Raw genomic sequence first — 23,200 nt, forward strand, 5'->3', positions numbered from 1 at the left:
TCCCAGAAAGATGAAACAACTCGAGGTGATAATCACTGTAATTTATTAATGAGCCGGAGTGAATTAAATATCTGCTGTTCGAAATGGAACAATGCATGATTCAAATGTTATTTGCCCATTTCATTCTGCTGCGGCAGTATGAAAAAGGATGTGACCATTACGTGGATGCGACAGTTAGCGTCAGAGAATGTTAATTCCAGTGACATGCGTGATAATGTTTACCATGTGACTTTAACGTCACATGAACTAATTCATCGAATTCAAATTAAAACATCTGTTTTCATCTATTTTTTGTTCTGTTTTGCAGTTTCGAAAGTGTAAGTTTGAATGAAGGTGCAAAATACTTTCATTTTCATACTGTCCCGTCAAGCATACAGGATAATCAGACATTTTATATGAAGTAAGTATGAATATTCTTTTTAAGTTTTTCGCATTTGATGACGAAAATGCTGGATATTTGTGCTATAAAATGAATAAATTCTTTTATTTATTTTGTAAAAATATTAGCATCACAGCTTCCATGTTCTTTTTTTAATAATAAAAATTGTTATGAGTTGAATAAGACTGAATGATAGTGCATTACACTATCAGGCCTGGCCTATAATTATGTTGCATTACAGGCTAGGCCGTTAGACCTAGAATGCTTGTTTAAAAAATCTCTATGTCTACTAATAATAATAGATGAATGGGTATTTACCTCTCTCTCACTCTTTGTGTGTGATAGTGCATTACAGGCCAGGCCTTTAGACCTAGAAATGCTAAATTTGGCAAAAATATACGTTAGAGGGTAAAAGTGTGAAATTCATATCGGTGTGAATTTTTTAAATTTTTAATAAGAATTTAAATCAATAAAAAAATTGATCAAAATGTTGTAGTTTTTTTACTGCAATTTCTTATAACGTAGCAAGAAAGTCTGCGTTTAAGAGTTACAATTAAGGTTCAACTTTTGAATCGTGCAATGCTAAAATTTTAAATGCACCAATTTTAAAATGAAAATGCAATCAGGATTTATTTTTAATATTCAATAGAAAGAAATTTATAAATAAAATAATAATTATAATTTGAAAATTTGAAATAAAATTTCAATAAGTAAGTAATTTTTAATAAAAAAATAGTAAGCGCATTTTGATTGCAAGAATTGTGTATTGAAGTTTAAATTAAATACTCAATTCACATTTATTATATTCAAAGTTCTTTAAAAATTGTAGATTTTTTATATATTTTTTCTAAATTTAATATATTATGCAATCTTTGAACAAATTAAGAGCTTTAAAGTTAACCAGAATCAGTTAAGAACTAAATTACCATTAGCCAGAATCAGAATACGTTAATAAAGTTAACTTCCAAAGCCTCCAGAGAAAAAATGAAGATAAGGCCGGAAAGGCAACATAGTCAGCCAACGAGGTGAACGCAAAACGTACATCCTCCACCAAAGAAAGAACATGACCCGAAATCGGTATGGAGGCAGTTCAAATCCACGCTTTTTCTTACCTACTGAAAAAGCGAGAACCTGCTTATTTATACGGCAACTTTTCATCGCCATATCTGAGGTATCTCCAGTGGGGCTTAAAAGGTTATTCAATGAGGATCATTGAAGTTACACAGTATGGTCACAAAAATATGGTATTTAAAATTAAAAAAGTAAAGTATATATAATTTTCGAAATGTTTTAGCTTCAATTTCGAAATGACTAAAATGAATAAGAATTGTAGTCTTAATTTTAAAATTTTGTCAATAAAAAAATTCAAGAGTTCAAAGAAAAATTTGAATTAGCGATAAACTTGTACCCTACCCCCTCAAATTATCCAAATTCCACTGTAAAATTCTAATTGAAATCACACCCCTTCCTTTCACTATAATCTGTATTTAACTGCGTCTTTTGTTTTAAATAGATTCAATGATTTATTTAATCAATTTGTACTTGAGAAAAACCTGTTATTATTATTTTCTTGCGTCATAACCTTCATTTAAAATGTTAAATTCATACTAATGAGGATGATGAAACGGTCTACTATAAATACACATGTGAATAGGTTAAAGTTTAAGTTAAAAAACATGTGAATATTTCGCATGATTACATTAGCATCACGATCTCTGACCTCTACCAGTTGGGAGAGGGCCTCTTTGGCTTCAGAGACATTTATTATTCTCTTCAATCAGGGGAGATTTCGTTGTTTGGGAATTACAAAACAAGGAAGTTCGAATGAGGTCAGATGGCAGTACAATAATTTCTGTTAGGACCGTAGCAAAAGTAGATGAACTCTTCCGTGGATACAGCATACAGGTAGGTTCTATGTCATTGTATGAATATATAAATTAATATTGTTATAAGATTAGGTGCCAGGATGTTCTGGATTAGACAGCACAGTTCTGAATTTTGATTGTTTATTTCTAATTGACATCCCGGATTAATTCAATATATTGATTAATATAATAAGATTAAGTAATAGGATGCCCCGAATTTCGTATTGTTTGCCCTAAACTTAAAAAAAAATATATATCCTGGATTCAACCGCATTTGATTTAAATATTTCATCTTGTATTAAAACACAAGTAATTCTTATTGAAAAATGAAGAAATACGAATTTCTAGTCGGAAACATCGTAGTAGGATAAGGATTTAGTATTAATTTTCTGTCCTTATGCTATTTTTTAAAATATGCTTTCAATTATACTTATGATAAAGATTACAGAAAGACTATATTCATTATGTTGCAGCACACTTTACTAAACAACAAAAAACAGCGTTGTAAAATGTATTTAAAATATTTTAAGAATGTATTAAAATTAGAGAATTGTAATTTTACTGTCCCACTGTATTGAAAAAAAATTATACTGAAAAAAAATTAATATAATTGAAAAATACTTGTTTGAATTTTAAAATAATGTAAAAGTAGTTTTTATGTCCTGGTATGATACAAAATATCCCAAAATTACTGGAGAAGAAACACTAAAATTCTGATTAATTTTTAATTTAAAATCTTATTTGAAAATTCAATTTCTTTCTTAGTGAACATCTACAAACCGTGAAGTAACTGTTGCCATATTCACCAAATAATAATTGCAAATAGTTTCAAAAATGTGCTTTATAGAAAGTTTTGCATGATTTTAATCACTCGTATCACAATTTCTAGATAAAATGTCAAATTATAAGGATTATCATGTTAAAATCATTGAAGTGAGTTTGATTTAAAATAAACATTTCATTCTCTCATTTATTCTCTTTATTAAAAGAAAGCTTTGATTTGAAGTAGGTCTTGTATATGCTCCAAATGTTTTGATTGTTTTATTTTATAATTAGGGAATATTTCATACTAATAAAAGACAAATAAGAATTAATTGTTTAATAAATTAGCCTCTGAAAAATTCTTCTTTATATCTTTAACTAGAATAGTATCTTCTTAATATGACTCAAATAGATGAGGTATTCTGGAGGGAAAAAGTGGAAAGATAATAGCGAAATATTTTATTTTACTCTTCTATTTTGGGAAATTTTTATAGCTATAATATCTAATGTTAAAAAATTTGTATTTTGGTTTGTTTTCAACTTTTAATAAGCATTAAAGATTGTGTGTTGAGATTTTAGATCATTTCGAATTGTTGCTGAGAAAAATCTGCTCACTTTAGACGATTTCTTGTGTTAAATTCTTTTAATTCATTCTCGAGTAATATTCAGATCATTCTTCAATTCAAAGTAAAATTTTTAGAAACTAATTAAAAAAATCAAAATGCCAGAAATTTTAATTGATTTATATATTTTTCTTACGTAGAGATTAAATAATCATGTATAACTGTGTAATTTAAGTACACATTTTAAGTAAAATAGATTAATTTAAAGATGAAACTGATAAGCAGGTTTCATTTATTTCATTGATACAAGGGTTGTTCAAATGAAAAGGTACTAAACGACACTGTGAGTATAAATCAAGACTTTATTCAAAACATGCACCATACCCCTGAGCACACCGATCCCATTGATCAATTAACCGAAGGATTCCTTGTTCCCAGAATTCCTGTGGCCGTGACGGGACCCAGTACTTCACAGCTTCCTTGAGTTTGCCTTCCGAGTTGAAGCGCTTCTCTGTCAGATGTTTTTTCAGGGTACCATCTCATGAAAATCACAGGAAGACATATCCGGACTGTAGCACTGATGGTCGAGCTGCTTCCACTTGAACTTGGCCAGTCTCCATGTGTGTGACTCTGGAGACGCGTGAACGCGCGTTATCATGGAGAAGAGCCAGATCCTCCGCGAGTAGCCCCGGCCTTTTGTTCTTGATGGACCTGCGTAGTCTTCGGAGTGTCTCATAATACACATCGGAGTTAATAGTTCTTGTGTACTCGAGGAATTCAATAAGTAGTGGATCTTAGATGGCGAACTCAAGGAGGTTGTGAAGAACTGGGTCTCGTCACGGTCACAGGAATTCTGAGAACAAGGAATCCTTCGGCTCGTTAATCAATGGGATCGTTGTGCTGAGGCCTATGATGTATACTTAGAACAAAGTCTTCATTTTTACCCACAGTGTCGTTTCGAACCTTTTCCTTTGAACACCCCTTGTATATAGGAAGGCCCCCAAAAGTGGTAGAAGCCATTATCTTCTTAAATTAAATATTTTATCACCTGTGTTAATAAAATTGATAATAATAAGTTTTTAAAAAATATTACATTTTTATATTGCCTATATAAAAGTTTAATCAGTAAAACAGCCTATTACATTCACTTATGGCCATGCAACTATTCATGCTTATATCTACAAAATTTAAAGTGTGGCAATTTTTAGATTTAGAAAAAATTATTACAAAATTAGATGGTAACATTTATTTTAGAATGCGAACTTGTTCAATACAGCTGCATATATAAATATTCGTCTAGAAGGACATCATCCAATCATCACGATTTAAAAAATAACTTTAATAATCACGCCTACTGTTGTTTATTTTGATTGGTCGACAGTTGTAACTTCGTCTTCATAAAGAAAGGGATTGACATATAAATATTGCATTGAAAAGAGTTTGTTTAAGATATCTCAGAGAAGTCGTGAAAGAAATAAAATTATTTGTTCATCGTATGCGTGATATTAAGCTTTCTAATAGAAATATTTTGTTGAAGAAACTAAGCATCTGTAAACACGCAATCTTTTACGAAATATATTTACAGAACAGTTTAGCGATTGCAGTCTATAGGATCCTTACTTCTTCAGGGAGGAAGCGGTGTTATACAACTGATAAACCGAGAATCGAGAAATTGATATTTTGGCTTATTTTTCAGGTTATCCTCATGTTAAGATATGAACAGTCAGTTTAGAATTCACCATTCCCAAGTTACAGTGCAGAGAATGCTTCAAAATAACTACTGGCATTCGTGTAATATTCGAGCTTTTCATTGATATGTATTATAAGATCATGACTGATGTCTAGGATTTTGCGCAGTTTCAAACAGATTTCTAACTTCTTTCCAGAGAAATGCAATTTGGACAGATATGTGCCGCTTTAATTGAGATGTCAAAACAATCATTTGTCAAAACCATTTTTGGAACCATGGGAATCCATTCTTAATATAATATGTTTTTCATTGGTGACAATTTTTAAATAATGTGTGGCGTGACATTTTCAGAAATGTTCTATTTTGTAAAGCAGTGCGCTGAATTATGAACGATACGTTCTGTTAGGTGTGAATCGTGTTCACTTTTTAATTACCTGTAGATTTCGAAGATCTTTGTCGACGAATTCAAGAAGCCTATTTTGGGGGATTGTGATACGAGAGGATAGAACCTGGGACCTTGTGGTTTGCAGTCCAGTAACATAACCATGATACAAAAGCAATTGCTTGTGTAGCGTAGTTGTTAACTGGCTTATATGCTATTCACCACAGACTCTCCCTCCAGTGAGTCGGAGGTGAGACGAACGATATGGCTGTTGAGTGATGATGAATTAGCTTTTGATTCTAATGCGCCTGTATGGCGAGAGTGTTTGGGTTGCTGCGTCAAGTGAGTCTGACGACTTTGGTTGCGGGTAGATGGCGCTACAACAGCTGTACGAAGGTTGAAGATTCATCGTCCGAGATCACCAATTTAAGGGATTGATATGAGTAAGAATAGAACCTGGGACCTTGTGGTTCGCAGTCCAGTAACATGACCAGGATACAAAAGCATATGCTCGTGTAGCGTAGTTGTTAACTGGCTTATATGCTATTCACCACACTATTTTAATCTTACATGTGATGAAGTGAACCACATGTACACAAGTATTGTTTGAAAAGCGCAGCTTATTATATGTGTCCTAGGTATTCATTTATACCGAGTTTTGAAAACATTTAAATAAATGCATCATTTCACCTTCTTAAAATTCAATAAAAGTTGATAAATGCATCATTCCGATTCTTCTCTTTTGATAACCTATTGTGATATATGTACTATTGCTGAAATCTGCAGCGATAGATTCATTCAAATATCAGTCTGAGGTACGAAAAAGTGATCTGAGTCATTGAGCTAGTCATTTAAAGTTCATAGTAAATTTTGAAGATAAAAGCTATAAACTTCATGCGCTTATTGATGAATATAAAAAAAATTACTAAATGGCATTTTTTACTAGGGACAGTCACATAACCTTGTACTAGCAACCACTATCGAAAAGTATTTGCTTACACTTGCCTACATCATTTAATGAAACCTTGTAATTATTAATAATTATATTACAAGGTAATTTAATTATTAACCTTGTAATTGTAATAATTACAAGGTTTAATAATTACATAACCTTGTAATTATTAAACCTTGTAATTATTTGTCTAATTACAGTATTTAAGGAAATACAATTTGACAGATTTGATTCAAAATTTGCTAAATTCCTAAACTTTAGGTGCTAACACTGTATCAAATTTTATTGAACTGCGTTTCTTTGCATGAGAAACAAATATACGACAGACTGTCGATCCTGTTTTTTTTAATATGGTTCCAAATTTGATGCAGGTACATGTGTCTCAAATTTTTTACCTACATAACTCTTTACACTTTGTACTGAGTCAGCCAGATCGACAGGTTTTCTCATAATGAATTTTCATTCGTCTAGTTCAAAACATTTTGATGTTGTTATGCTTACAAACAGAGATAAATGCAAAAATGTGTTTTTCCATATTTGATGGTATTTCGTGTACGAGAAAGTAAAACAGTGAACACTTTGTAACTGCTCAAAACTTTTTCTTTGATCTCGTAGTTTTTTAATCATTTTTGACAATAAAATAATTAAAAATAGTCTCAGATCCATGTATTTATTTCTGATTCCAAGCTAGGCAAAATTGAAAAAATTCAAAATTTTCTAAGCAAAATTAAATTTGAAATGCAAACATAAATATCCTTTGTATTTCTTTGTTTTAAGTATTCGAAGTACAAACATGCATTTTAAACTTTCAAATAACAGAACAATATTCTAAACAATTATACAGTATGTACAAATATGCTAAAGAAAAATAACTTTTATAAAAGTGAAAAATTCAACAAAATTATTCAATGAAATTTTTAAATTGGCTTACTTTTAATTTTTTTAAAAATTAATCCTTTTTTGTATATTGAGAAATTGTATTATAGACAACCTTAAGCATGGATCACCTACAACTATACATTTTACAATTAATACAATTATAAAATAATGTAAAAATAACTTTTATAACAGTGAAAATTCAATAAAATTAACATGCATTTAAATAAATACAGCTTTTAAAATACAACGCAACAGAATTCAAAGTTACAATGAATTAGATTAATCCAATGCTATGTTTATAATCTTACTTTTTCTCTTGGAACTGGAATAAAAAGGCATTTTAATGAGCTAGCATTGGAATAAACTAAACTCTTTGGTGGAAAAATGAGGATTCTAAATTAGAATCACAGGGTTCAATACATAATCTTGACGACTAAAAACCCTTTTAAGAAGAAATTTTAATCGTTTGAAACTGATGAACAAACTGATTGAGATCAATCAAATAGGGAGAATGAAAGCATCATAAACTTTTATACTTCCCGGTTCATATTGGAGATTTTAAAATATCAGTTATTTTACACTGAAACTTTCTTACATTTTACTTATGTTTCAAAGTTTTATTGGATTTAAATTACATAAAATCATAACGATAGAACCGATTTTAAGCTGGAGAAGATGTCGCATTCCTGGAAGAACTAGTGAGTTTAAAAACGTTATAAAAAATTCTGTACAACACCAGCCCCTTAATTTTATCTACAGATAAACGACATGATTGGGTCTAGTTACTCATTTTGAATTAAATCGTTAAGCTCACTGTGCAGAACTATTTTTTATTTCAAGAATTTTTCTTTTGTATGGCCATTCATAATTTTTGTACTTTCTGAACATGCCTTCATGGATATTGTGAAAGCTGCTATAGAATCATTGTAATCTGAATACAAATATAATCAGGAAAGCTGATTTAACCAATTGATTTTGTTAGAAATACGCCTTTCGTGATTCGTTGGAATTTATATGTAAAATGATGAGCTTTCTTAATTCCAAGAAGATAAACTCTACTCCTTGATTTCAATTTGTGTCTTTTAGCGAACTTTGTTATAGCCGACATTCTAAGACAAGAACTGAGCTTGAGGTAATTTTGGTATAACTAGAAAATATTGTTGAAATTAATAGCAAAAAGCCAGGTCCTGCTAGGGATTGAAACTTTTTTCTTGGATCTCAAAGAGTGAAATTGAGAGTTCCATGAGACATTTTATACATCAGTGTATATTTATTTATCCTCCACAATAATTCTACATTTTGTAGAACTATTTCTTGGTTATTCTTTAAAAAAATTGCATATAAGTCATACTACAACTTTTAATTTTAGAGATAATCTCAGTGGCAAGTGCCTGATTCGGCCACCATAAATGAAGCAGTTGCTATATCAGTGGAAGTCATTGCGAAATTCTATGTTTTTTTTCAATCGAAAGTTTGACAATTAACAGCTACTCAGAAATGTTTTTGCCATCATGGAATGTATAGAAAATGAAATATTTTCATTTCTGTATGCATACCATAATATGTCCCAAGTCTTGATCATCTATTAACATCAGTACATTGAATTCACCAAATTTTCCGAATTCTTTGCCGTTGTAATTTCCTTCTTCTTTTTTACAAAGAAGATTCGCAATATTTTTACTGCCAGAATTTCCTTTCGGAACCCATAACTTCAAATGAAACTAATTTAACTCAGTTAAATGGACATTTATTATCTGCGCAATGAGGAGTTCGTTTAATTTTTCTGCAGAAAATTTATGTAATTGACATAGTTTTGCGAGACGCTTAGCAAGGACACTTTCATTCATGTTTTCAAGGAATTTAATCCATAAAATTCTTTGGGATAGATTTGCTGTAATTTTAAATACCCGGTTATACTCAGTGGAAGATTTTTAAGTAGGCAGACTAGACAGTTGTCTGGGACCGCTGGATCACTGAATGGTTGTAGGCAGGTCGATTAAATTATGTTATTAGCCTAGTTGTTAACGAAGCAGTTTTGTAAAATATACAAAATCTATGAATTTTAAAATGATAAGGCCAGAATTTTTGTTTACATCGAGTTATAAAATTATTATTAAATTAAAGTATAATTGATCATTCATAATATATGTTTCAAGGAATTTAATCCATAAAATTCTTTGAGATAGATTTGCTGTAATTTTAAATACCCGGTTATACTCAGTGGAAGATTTTTAAATAGGCAGACTAGACAGTTGTCTGGGACCGCTGGATCACTGAATGGTTGTAGGCAGGTCGATTAAATTATGTTATTAGCCTAGTTGTTAACGAAACAGTTTTGTAAAATATACAAAATCTATGAATTTTAAAATGATAAGGCCAGAATTTTTGTTTATATCGAGTTATAAAATCATTATTAAGTGAAAGTGTAATTTATCATTCATAATATATTATTAATTTAACTGGTTATATTATATTTCCACTTAATTATCTGTTATATAGTAATTTTTAATGCAATATTTGTTTGATGTTTATTTTTTTCCTTATAATATGTTAATAATAAATGTCTTTAGTTGTAAATATATAAATCATTACGTAATAATTTTGGTTAATTTTACAAAGATTTTATAATTTTAATTTTATAAGAATTATCATTTTAGTCCTTTTTTATATATTTGTATATATTACATATAATATAACAAATAAAAATATGCATATTTCCAGCTGATAAAATGCAAAATCAAATTAAATTAATCTTTAATATATTTTTAAAAATAAAAATATGTTAAACTGGAAAACTAAATTAATCATTTATTAAAAAAGAGACCTCGTAATGTACACAGCCTAGGGTCGTGAAATACCAAAGTCATCAGTAGTTATACTGACTGCTAGAATTAAAATTTATTTTATATTTGACAATTTGTTTATATTAGATGCAACAAGAAATCTGAATGCGTATGTTGGGCGGTTTGAGTTATTTCCATTTCATTCTCAATATATTTTAAATATCAAAGTTTCTCCTTTATTTGATGAATTTAATTTTTATTTTTAAACAGTTGAACAATGATGAAAAATAAATAAGTTTTCCTAGGGCATTTTTGAATTTTTAAATGTTTTTTTAGATGGGCCTATGTATTTAGTTGATATTTAATTTAGAAAGTTACAAAATTAAAGAATAAATGAATAAATTTTTAGGGGAGCAACTTTTTGAATCTTAATTTTTCATATTTCAAAGAGAAAGTATTGTAACCATTAAAATTTCGTTCTCAAAATTTTTGCGGAATCTCCAAATTTTTGATCTTTTTTAATCCGAAAAAGATCACTTCATAGTCTGTTTTTTTTAAATATAATAACTCATAGAGTTTACAGGTTTTATGTATGAAATTTGGCATGTCATATTTTCACTAAAACTTCAGATTTCCAATAAAAAGTGCGAAGTTTAATTTAACCTCTTAACCGGGTAATTCAACTCTTACCTCAATGAAATATTTCGCCATGCCCTTGTTAACAGGTTAAAGCAAATGTTTAATTCCTCTGTATTTCTTTCATGCGGTAAATCAGAAATGGAATGAGTTAGATAACTTCATTATGCTGCCTTTTCATCAAAATCGTTGGTCTGATTTTGTCAAAATCGTCGTTCATGTCTTTTTGTTTGTTTATCCGAGAGTATAGAAACACAATTTCTATTAACAATAAAAGAGAATGTTTGACTACATGAAGCCAAATTTGACACAAAGATATTTTGAAAGACAGGAATGTGCACTTTAAATAGAATTTCCCAAATTTAATTAGAATTTCAATTAAAAGTCAAGTCAGCATTGGCGTTTTGTCTCGGTAACTTCCGAAAATATTATTAGCGAGACTTTTTTTTACTACTTTAAAAAAAAAAAGTCTTTTATATGATATCAGTTTTTTGTTGTGTAATTTTCCCTGTATCATGGCAATTTTTAAATTTCTCTTTTTGGTACAATCTTCAATAACGAGTTTTATTGTTGTTCGACCTTTTAAAACATTTTTAATTATTTTATCAAATGTTTATACATTGGATTCTTTCTTAATTGTTAAAAGTTAGGAAATAGATATATAAGGAATCAGAAAGTGAAATTATACTGCCTCTCATGACAACGTACCATTAGAAAAATAATCCGGACTATCACAGTTTTAATTACACTGCAACTCCGTTGACTTGACCCACGTAAGACGAAGCATGTAGACATGAAGTAGAGCAAATATAAGACTATTAAAGTAAAAGGATTTTAGTGTACATCATAATTTGAGGCTTAAAAATGCTTTGTTGTGGTAATTATAAACATAACCACGCATGGCTACTCCGCACCTCCTAATTACAGGCATACTGATTAAATTTGAATGACCGAACCGCTGCAACAGCATTGGCGGGACTGAAGGTTGAGCCCTAAGGATCATCACCCTCTATGGTACAACCCTTCTCTCCAGAAGTACGTCCCGTCATTGATAGAAGGTTATTCTTTACCCACCAAGGTTGCGAGAACCAACCACTATTTCCACTATTTCTTTACCCACCAAGGTTGCGAGAACCAACCACCATACCGAAACCATCTTATCCTCCTTTCTGAGGTGCGGTGGAAGATCAACCTCACACATCAGTGATTAAATCGAAATTATGCACAACCAGTATTCTCGCAGCTGGTCCTCAAAGGTGGCTAATAATTAAAAACACAGCAGTCAATGTAAAAAAAAAAAAAAAAAAAAAAAAAAAAAATTAAAGGGTGTCCGTTACACCAGACTTTATATATATATATATATATACAAAAGTATTAGAATCAAGTTAATAGGAAAAACAAAAAATCAAATAAAAACTAAACACAAAAATTATAAAAAATATAAAAAAAGAATCCGGCCTGAAGACTTTTTCAAGGGTCACCCTCAGGCAGGGATTCAAAGAAAGGGATTTTTTTCTGTGAGGAAATACAGACATTGTCTAATAATGATTCCTCGTGACCCGAAAATCCCCTGAAATTATGCTCAAGAGATATACCATTTTAACAGAAAGGAAATATAAAACAACAAATTAGAAGAAATTAACCACAACAAAGTAAAAATACAATAACAAAAATAACAATAAAAACAAAAAATAGCACTAAAATTAAAAATTAAAAACGAAAAGGCCAGTACATACCATCAACAGTCAAGGAAACTTTAAACTATCGATTGTGATTCCCTGTTTTTAAAAAACTAGCGGTAAATTATGTAAACAGATGTAGGCTCCCAGCGCCATCTATTATATATATATATATAATATAAAAGTGCAACCCAATTTCATCATATGGAGGAGAATTAAAGTTCATATTCGATTGTCTTTATGCATTACGAAGCAAAACACAAAACGTGCCATATTGTATATGTATGTTAGACAATCATGAAGAAGGGATACTTTTTTCTTTAATTCCTTTTGATATTGTTAGTGAAATTTCTTTCTTCCCTTTTGTTTTTCTTTCTCACCGATTTTCAGTCATACTGTCTTTATTTGAATTATTTAAAAATAAGCAAACGTGTGAGAGTGTTTTTCTCCTCATATCGTTATCAACATTGAAATAAAATTATATTTCTATAACAAATCGATAAATATTTAGATTAAATTCGCAAAACAGTTTTCTGAGAACTATTTTGTTTATAAATCCCTTATAAAGTCTTTTAAATGATTTTGAAAAACAAAATCCGACTTCCTCGTGAATCTAAATATCTATTACTACTAAAAATCTATTACTATTTACTCTAAATCTACGTCATTTCTAAAAAAAAGGAACCCGTCCTTGAAGTGTCCAATAAATTTGATGCAGAATAATACATTTAAAAATATCTTATCTTTCATTCTCTGTTTACCTACTAACAGCTGCCAGGAGACATTTCTAAATTGAATTTTATGAGGAGTTTAAAAGGTCATTTCTGCTTCTTTATTTTCTTTATGTAAAGCGTATCGAATGATTGCACAAGCAGCTGAAAATTGCATGAGTGATTTTAATTTGACCGAGCTGTAGCAATCGTGTAGGGACACTTGTAAGGGCATGAAAAAAATATCATTATGATCTTTTTAAATAAGATGTAACAACTTAAAAAGTGGTACTTTTCTTAAATAATTAGATTTAAACCAGCGACAGTGGTCTCCATGAAACTTTCTCGCGTTTTCTCTAATAAAGATGTTATCTTAGTTTACGCCTTGTATGGCATTAGCGTACAATTGTTACGAAGTATTAACCTTTGGTGTGAATTTAACATTTTTACTGAATCTATCGTCTGATTCTTGGCGAGGTTTTTGGCGATTAATCTCTGGCATTCGATCAAATAATTATTAAATCGAATTAGGGTTACCAGACACATTTTTCACAACTTATCGAAACAAAAATGTGACATAAAACTACACTAAAAGTCACAAAATCGCGTATTTAATGTGATATATTTAAGTCATTGCATTTTTGAGTTATCACGTGAATGTTTTTCTGAAAGTACAGACCGACAGACTGTCAACCTTTTGTTGGATTTCGTTCAAAATTTGGTATGCGTCTATTCTAAAGATATTAAATCTGTGTCACGAATTTTATTTGTCTAGCTGACTTCGTTTTTAGTCATAGTGTCAACTTATATTCGAGCAGCCGGACTGACACACTATCTATGAATGGAATTTGCTCAAGATTTGATAGAAATAGAAATATTTGGTTTCAAATCAGTATAACAAATTTCATTTGTCTAACTCAAAGTGTTTTTGAGTTATTTTTGTCACAGACAGACAGACAAAGGGGATTTTCCAGAAATGCGTTTTCTAATTCAGGGAGATCTAAAGGGAGTGGCGATTTGTAAAAATCCCAGGTACGAATTTTTTGACGATTATTATACTTTTTCTTTATTTCGTATACAAAAAAGTAAAAAGTTTAAATTTGCAGCTTTAAATCTTATTGAAGGTAATTGTTTTGATATTTGGCAAAAAATACAGCCCTCATCTTCACTAATTACTTTCTTATATTAAAACTTCTTTTATGAAATTGCTTATTAGTTGCATTTATTTCAAAAGGGCACACATTCTATAGAATAGAATGTTTTCACCAAAAGTTTTGGAAAGTCTATCAACCTGGAACAGAGATTTATGTATATGCTACAGCCAAAGTGATTAATCGATTATTATTAATAATAACTATTATATTATTAATATTCACGGTTAGTATAAATAATAAAGGGTAACTATTAAAAATAGAATTTTAAAATTGGTTATTGTTAATAATTGTCCTGGTTTATATTAATAATAACAGATTATCAACTTTGATCCTAAGATATATATGTTGAGAAGTAGAAATGAGGATTTTGGTGCAGTCTTTTTTGAAAAAAGCTGAATCCATTTTATAATTGAATCACCAATGATACCATTTTTATTACTGCACAAAATTTTCCTGGATTTTGACAATTATTAAAAATTTTTTTGTTTCTTTAAAAAATTTTTTTTAAATTCTAAAAAATTTTTAACAACAGATTTCATTGTAGCGGTGAAATTCAAACCATTTTACTTGCTTTCTTAAATATTTAATTGTATGAATTTTTTTCCATCCCTGAAAGGCCAAGGACGAAATATTGTTTTGCTTATTATTTGTGCATTTTATAAAAGGAATCAGAAAGTGAGATTACAATATCGCAAAAGTTAATGACATGTTAGAATAGATTATTCTGATAATGTTTTAATGCCGCTATGATATCATAGGGCCCAAGCAAGCTTGATCTTTAACTTTAAGCGAACTTTTCCTTTGTGAAAACAGTCATGGACATCAAGTTTATAAGATATTTAACTGAAATTAATAAAATCAATTTTTGCGTTAAATCAGTTGGTCATCAAAGATCCTTTTTACCAGATAATTTAAGATGCGAAGAGATGATTTCAGAAGAAATACTCTAAAATTACTAATACTCAAAATACTCTACATTACATGCAATGCATTTATATAATCTTTTTTCCAGTCTTCATACACATACTGGAAGCCATTTTTTTTAGCAAAAGCATCAAATTTTTTTTATCGTAATTATCCTACCTCTAATGATAGAAAATACTTACCTCAGATGTGGTTTTCGAATTCGTTAAAAGGAAGAGTGGCATAGCGCTAAATATAGGCTATAAAAAGGACAGGTAACATATGCGATGTTGATTTTTGAAAGATAGTGATGAGTAGCATTAAAACCCAAGACTGCAAAAAAAAAAAAAAAAAAAAAAAAAAAGAAAAGAGCAGTGGGAAGTTCTTCTATGAGTATGGTGACACTCAATAAAGTCAGTTATTCTGATAAATTTTTTTCATGCGATTCGATTACTTTAAGTCACTATCACACCAGCTACGTTGATGTTTATTTCCATTAGAATAGTTATTGGAACACTCAATCCAATTTTCAAATCTTTTGTCTTTCCTCTTTATATATTTTAAATAGCTTCAAATTTTGGCATAGGAAACTCAGACTCATCTTAAGTTCTCTGCAGCATCAAACAGTCTACAGCTAATGATTTTTTTAAGGCAAAAATAAAATTTCAATTTGTTTGTCGCTCATCACATTAATTTTTAATATAGGTTAAAATGAAACAATGTGTATTTTGCTACTTAATAAGATCGCAAAATGACGTTATAACCGCGAAATATGCGTCATGTTTTTTTCCCCTTATCCCGCTACGCATGTAATAACTATTTAATTTTTCTTAATTTAATCGCTTTTAAAAATTTTGATAGTTTTTTATTGAACAGAACTCGAAGGACTCAGACTTGCTGCACAAAAATATTTATTCTAAAAATTTTATCTTCATGTTTCATTCTGCATTAGTTTTTCATACATTTGACAACATCAACTCACAGGAGAGCTCAGAACACGTGATATTATTTTATGATTATTTTAATGCGTAATAACTGTCAACCAGACTTGCGTTTTATGAAACGAAAGCATCTTTTAATATATTTTTTTAAATACGGAAGTAAATAACATTAGATCAATCTAATAAACTCGGTGAATCAATAGATCGAACAATGTTTATGATGTAAAAAGCAATTACAAATAGAGTAGGAGAGCTCGGACAAAGCTTTTAGGCACGCTTTTTTTATCCTAAAAACACTTAGGAAGGATTTACTTTATTTGTAAGGTTAAGCAAGCCGAATAGTAGCTTTTTCCGGAAAAAGCACGGATGTATTTTCTAAAAAAATGCTTCTCTTTTCAAAGAAAACCTTCATTTTCAAGCGTGCTTCAAGAAAACTTCATTGTTACAATGTTTTAAAGTAAAGATCCAGGTAAAATGCAATTATTTCTTTTTCTTGATATAAAATTCTCAAAATTTAATAATAAAAGTTCTTTTAGCGGTTAAAACTGGCAAGAATTATGGTCTTTATTAAATAGTTAGAAGATTTTAAAATATTTTATAAATTTATAACCAAATAGAAGGATTTCACTTTTTTCTACTTTTAAAAATGTTTTTGATTTAAAAACGAAAAAAAAAAAGTGTGTGCCTTTGGTTTTCTTCGAATTTCAATGTATTTCAACTGCTGCATGCATTTTACTTTTTCAGAAAATTATATAAAACTTTGACAAGAATTTCTTTATACATTAAGTTAAATGTTGGTATATATTTTTCAATTTTAAGAAACATTCAAAGTTCGAATGAAAATTCTGTACTTATACAGATTGGTAAACGAAATTGCCCAAATTCTTTCCTGATGCTTTTTATGTGATAAAGATGAAAGTTAAGCAAAAAGTAAGGGCGTCTAAAATATTAAAATAAAAAAGAATAGAATTTTTAGTTTTTACATTTAGTTTAAAAGAGTCGCTTAAAGATATTTTTGCACATTTATAATCAAATATGTATGCATATAAAATTTAGAATGCAAAAAGTAATGTTCAAAGACGATTTAATAATGATTTCTACTTGTGCAAATGTAGTTATTTTTGGCGCCTAGTTGGCGTTACTGAAAAAACAAGTCACGCTCACTTGGCTTAAATCGCTGACAGATCTGTCAGCGAGCTTATACGGTGCCATAAGCAACAACAAAATATATCTGAAATGCATTACACTTATATATTTTTGGAATCCATCTTGCTTCTTGAAAAAAAAAATGAATCCATTGTTCCTTTCGTAAAAGGGACTTGATAGCAAAGTACAGAGTAAATGCAATAAAGAGGGCGGCGCTTAACACTAGAGAAAGTATCAAATAATATTTATTACGTTTTAGTGATGTTCTATGAATTGCTATTATTATTTTAATTGTATCATTTTATGAAAAGACCGAAGATTCATTTTATGAAGCGAAGATTTACATATCAAAGTTTTAGAATGCTATTCATAGCTAAAATTATATTCTTCATTATCTATAAATAAAAAAGAAGTAGAAATTTCAAAATTTGAAAGGAAAAAATGAATATTTAAGCTCTAAATTAATTATTTGTATCAATTCAAAAGTAATCAAAGTAGAATTATCTGTGATATTGCAAATACTTAAAGGATTGAATAGCTTCTTTTTTTTTCACCACAGTTGCATCAGAAAACTTTCTTCTTAAATTTGAATTTAAGGTCTGTATAATAATATCAATTATAGTAAATATGCGGCATAAAATAAACTAATTCTGAATAATTTGTCGAGCAAGGACTTCGTATTTTATAAAACTAAACGACTAATAACAATATAGCAAATATCAGGGCCGCCGCGTGAGGGTCGTAAAATTGTTCACCGCACAAGGGCGCTTGGATCAGGGGGGCGCCAAAATTTATAGAACTTAGTTTTTTTAATTTAAATAAAAATTGTTAATTATATGCTTGCAAAAAATAGCTTTTAAAATCTAATAATTTGTAACATGTAACAACAGGAATTGGGAATGTTTTGTATTGGCATAAATTTATTCTTTATGTGTTGTGAAGCTGTTGCGGCTCAACGTCGTTGTTTAGTTTGCTTTTTTTGGAATGTTGGTGGCTGCGCCACCGTGCGTGTGTGCCCTTGAATTAACAGGGAATACCTTTATTTTTAATCATATACGTAGTCGCTGCTCATAAAGTGCGTATATTCTGTGAATTGCTTCGCAAGCAAAGTACTGTGATTAATTGTTTTCAAATATTTTTTGTTTATAATTGCTCTAAAAAATAGGATTATTATTTAGAGGTAAGTGAACAATCTAAATATATTATTAATATTATTTTCATAACAGTAAAGATTCATAAAAAGAAACAATTCACTAAGAAAAACTTTTATCTTTCAAATTAACAAAATAATTTAAAAAGCAACTTTTTATTTATCTCTATAAAACCCAGATAAATCTTACCCTTAATCGAGCAAAATTTGAATTGAAAAAAAATTCTAAAAAATTACTAATGATTATAGCTCTTTTTCATTAAAAGTTTATAATTATTATGTACCCGAGATGTTTTCAATTGCTTATAACAAATGCTTTTTAGTAATTTGTATTAATATTGGTTTAATTTACTTAAATAGTTTGAATCAGTAGAAAAAAGAAAAAATTTCATACTAAATTCTCAGAAATAAATTTTTCGCGCAAAAAAAAAAAAAAAAAAACTCTACATTTTCAGTCAAATTAGTTTTTCTTAATCTGAATCTTTATTTAGTAGCAAATGACATAAATGGGCTTTCAATTTTCAAATAGTATATTGAGAGAAAATCATATAATGCATTTTGTATATGGAATGAAAATTAAATTTTTTATTTAGTGCAATAAATATTTTTTGAGAAACATATTCTCAAAAAAAAAAAAAAAAGTCTGGAGCACAAAATAGAAAAAGAAAATTGCAACGAGAGGAACCTAATCAGAAACTGGCGGGATCTCTCAATAAATATTTCATAAACACAATAGGATTAGACGGACAAGCAATTGAACAGGTCCATCAACAACATCTGGTTTGGAATTTCATAATGAAAAATTTTCAGAATATGATCAAGAAGAAGCCACGAATGTACCAATAGAAAATTTTGATGTTGACGTAGAAAATTCGCCTCTAATAACGTAATATCTCAAAACAAAGATTTTGACTTTGAATTAAACGATCCAGCTAACTGGCATGATACAAATTCTATAAAAATTAGAGATTATTTAATTGAAAATGGCTCTTTCCGCTTGATAACCAAACATTTTCCGATAGATAATTCTGGCGGAAAGTTTTCAGAATCGTTCTATTATAGAACATTATCGAATGGAGAAAAAGTATTTAGAAATTATTTAGTATATTCAAATTCCCAAAAAGCAATTTTTTGCTTCCCATGTAAACTATTCAGAGAGAAGCTTTCACAGCTTATTAAGGATGGATGTAATGATTGGGCACATTTAACCCACATTTTGAAAACACATGAAAGCAGTGCATCTCAAAATGCAGTGAACTCAAAATGGCTTTCGGAATTTATGTACCATGGATGCAGTTCAACAAAGATATGATGCAGATACGGTTTACTGGCAATCGGTTATTGAACGGCTTATTTATTTAATTCAATATTTAGCCCGGTAATACCTTGCATCTAGAAGTTCTTCGAAAGAGTTGTATCATAGTGATAATGGAAATTTTTCGAAGTTGGTTGAAACCAGCAAAATTTGATCCAATAATCGCTGAACATCTCCACAAAATTCAAACGTCTCAAAAGAAGAACATTTCTCATTACTTAGGAGATCAAATTCAGAATGAAATTATAGGCATTATTTCAGAAGGAATTAAAAAGCATTTATTACATATGATTAAATCGTCAAAATATTACTCACTAATTCTGGATACTACATCTGATGTCAGTCATATTTAACAGTTGACTGTTGTAATTCGATTTGTTTATAAGAACGAGGAAACCAATAAAGCCCAAATTGAAGAACATTTTTGAGGATTTCAATCTGTCGACGACACTACTGGACAGGGTCTGTTTGAATTCATGGGCCGCGGTGGCCTGGTGGTAAGGTCTCGGCTTCGGAACCGGAGGGTTTCAGGTTCGTGACCCGATTCCACCGAAGAACCGTCGTATAAGGGGGCCTATTGCACGTTAAATCCGTCATGACCAAACGTCCTCCTGCTGGTGTGGTGTGGTGTGGTGTGGAGAGGGGGGTGCCAGCTCAGGTGTCGTCCTCGTCATCTAACCATGGTTCAAAATGACGAGGTCCGCCCCAAAATAGCCCTAGTGTTGTTTCAAACGGGACGTTAATATAACCAAACCAAACTTTTTGAATTCATAAATGGACATTTAAAATCGTTAGAACTAAATTTATCAGATTTAAGAGACTAACTGTAAGATAATGGTGCTAATATGAGAAGAAAGCTCAAAGAATTGCAACAAAAATTATTGCAAATAATTCAAGAGCACTCTATATCCCTTGCTCTGCCCATTCTCTAAATTTGCAGAGAGAATTTTGCTAAATGATGCAGCTAAAATTTCCTTCGAAACAGTTAATTTCTTCGGAGTAGTGCAGGAGCTTTACAACTTTTTTTCTTCATCCGTTAAACGTTGATCTATTTTGCAACAGTATCTTGAAAATATAATTTTACAGCCACTCTCCAACATCAGATGGGAAAGTACAATTCAAGCTTTAAGACCGTTGAAAAACGATTTGAAGGTAATTTTGAGAGAGTTAATAAATACTCAAGAAGATCAAACAATAGACATGGAATTAATAACTAAAGCAAAAAATTTGATTTAGAAGGTTTTCTCTTTTAAATTCATTTCCATTAACATCTGGCACGATATTTTAAATTTAGTAAATGTGGTAAATAAAATAATGCAAAATTCTAAATGTGATTTACAATTCGTGACTGACAATTTACAAAATCTTATATCAGAGCTAAATAATCGTATGTCAGATGAAACGTATGAACATGCAATTGCCATTGCAAGTATCATTGTTGATGATTTGAGGGTGGATACTGATTTTCCACAAAGTCGAAACAGGTTTAAAAAGAAACTATTTCAAGATGAACAAACCGACGAACCAATCAACAATCCAAGACAAAAATTTAAGGTTGGATTTTACAATATAATATTAGACACTGCTATTTCAATTATTGAAAGATTCAGTCAATTAAAAGAACATTACAATTACTTCAAGATAGTACACTAGATACCTAATTTAATAAACTGGAGTGACAATGAAATTTTAAAACATTGTAAAGAATTAGAACAAAAATTAACGGATACTAAAAATGTTAATGAAAATCACATTGATGGATTAAATTTGTCCGAAGAAATAAAATCTTTGCGATGTTTTACCAAACAAGATATGTCACCTATTGATGTTTTAACCCTTTAAAGGGCCATTTTTTTCTAGTCATATTATGTTAAAATATTTTTAGGTTTGAAATTAGAATAAGAAAATCGATCCATTTAGCTTATTAGATAAATTTAATTTGATTCATTAATTAATTTTGTTAATTAATAATTAAGTAACAAATCAAGACACATCATTTTGTCTGAGATAAAGAACTGAAGCATCTAAGTTTCTGACTTACTAAAAAAATGTGTCAGAACTTATGCTAACCTACATAATTTCATACAAAGATTGATAAATGTGGTGGGAAGCATACTTCCCACGGCCCTAGGCAGGGTTAAATTATATTTATGAAAACAATCTTACCGATACATTTCCAAATATTGCAATAGCTTTACATATTTCTTTAACCCTGCCAGTTTCGGTGGATACTGGAAAAGGAAGTTTTTTAAAACTTAAAATTATAAAAAAACTACATGCGATCTACCATGGCGCAGGAGATATTATCGGACTTGTCAATTATATCCATAGAGAGCGAAATTTTTGGATAAATGAAATATAAAGGAATTGATACGAGCGTTTGTAGCTGCTAAAGCTAGGAGAATCAATATTTGGATATATTTTCTAATTTTATATTTTATTTAAAAATGTTTTATCATTGTTTTACTTTTAAAATTTATGAAATAATAAAGACAATCAGACAAACGTGTTTTAATATTATAATTTTAAAGCTTTTCAGTTCGAAAGTCAAATTTTGAATACTATAAAAGAGTATTTCACATATAATTTGCAGCACTTTATAATAGTGCAACAGAAAAGAATTAAGGGGCGCCAAATTTCAATTTGAACAATGGCGCCTAATACCCAAGCGGCGACCCTGGCAAATATCCTGGCTTGCTTTTTGACTTAATTTTTAAGTTTTAAAAATACAAGAATACTTTTTGTAATTGTAAGATAATCAGCACTGATAACAAATTATAACACATAAGATTTTGATTTATGTTTCCTTCCATTGTGTTCCTATAAATCCATTCGAAAATTCCAGAGTGATACGATATTTGCGTTTTCAAAACTCTCATCCAAGTTCAGAAAATGTAGTTTTTAAATATAAGAATGTAAAGTAAAGAATAACTTACTTAACTCTTAAATGTAGAGTTATTAATTATGGATTATCGTCTAAACTAATTAAAGGCTTAAAATGACGCAAGCTACTTACAGAATTTACTAATACATAATGCGTTTAATACCTCTTAAAAATAATTGCCATCCGAGCAATTTTAAGATCGTTTTACGTACAAGGTGATTATAATTAAAGAGGTAGTTATTTAGACCTTCGTAGAGCCCGTTCTGGTTGTTGTACTTTATTGAATTTTGGTTAACGTGTCATATGGGACACGGGAAAAAGAAATACGCAAAAGAATTATTGTTACGAGCGCCTTTGGCTAAAAACTAGTTTTAACTTTAAGCATACTAGAGCTATAACTTACATTCAAAACTCTAAAGTCAGAATT

At 29.8% G+C, this 23,200-nt stretch overlaps 1 protein-coding gene across 4 annotated transcripts in view; it reads left to right on the forward strand.

Annotated features, from left to right (window-relative positions):
- The first annotated feature begins 241 nt into the window (after positions 1-241).
- LOC129989148 (monocarboxylate transporter 9-like) overlaps positions 242-23,200 on the forward strand; it is a 54,910-nt gene continuing 31,951 nt past the window's right edge. For 2 of the 4 annotated variants that reach the window (XM_056097486.1, XM_056097490.1), the window contains exon 1: positions 242-400. The gene's annotated coding sequence lies outside the window, so the exon portion shown is untranslated. Of the gene's footprint in view, positions 401-2,160; positions 2,285-16,661; positions 16,748-23,200 lie in introns of those variants that run through there. The other 2 variants (XM_056097487.1, XM_056097491.1) reach the window with 2 other exon arrangements.

The sequence above is a fragment of the Argiope bruennichi genome, chromosome 10, assembly GCF_947563725.1.
Source record: "Argiope bruennichi chromosome 10, qqArgBrue1.1, whole genome shotgun sequence".
In the NCBI taxonomy this organism is placed as follows: Eukaryota; Metazoa; Arthropoda; class Arachnida; order Araneae; family Araneidae; genus Argiope; species Argiope bruennichi.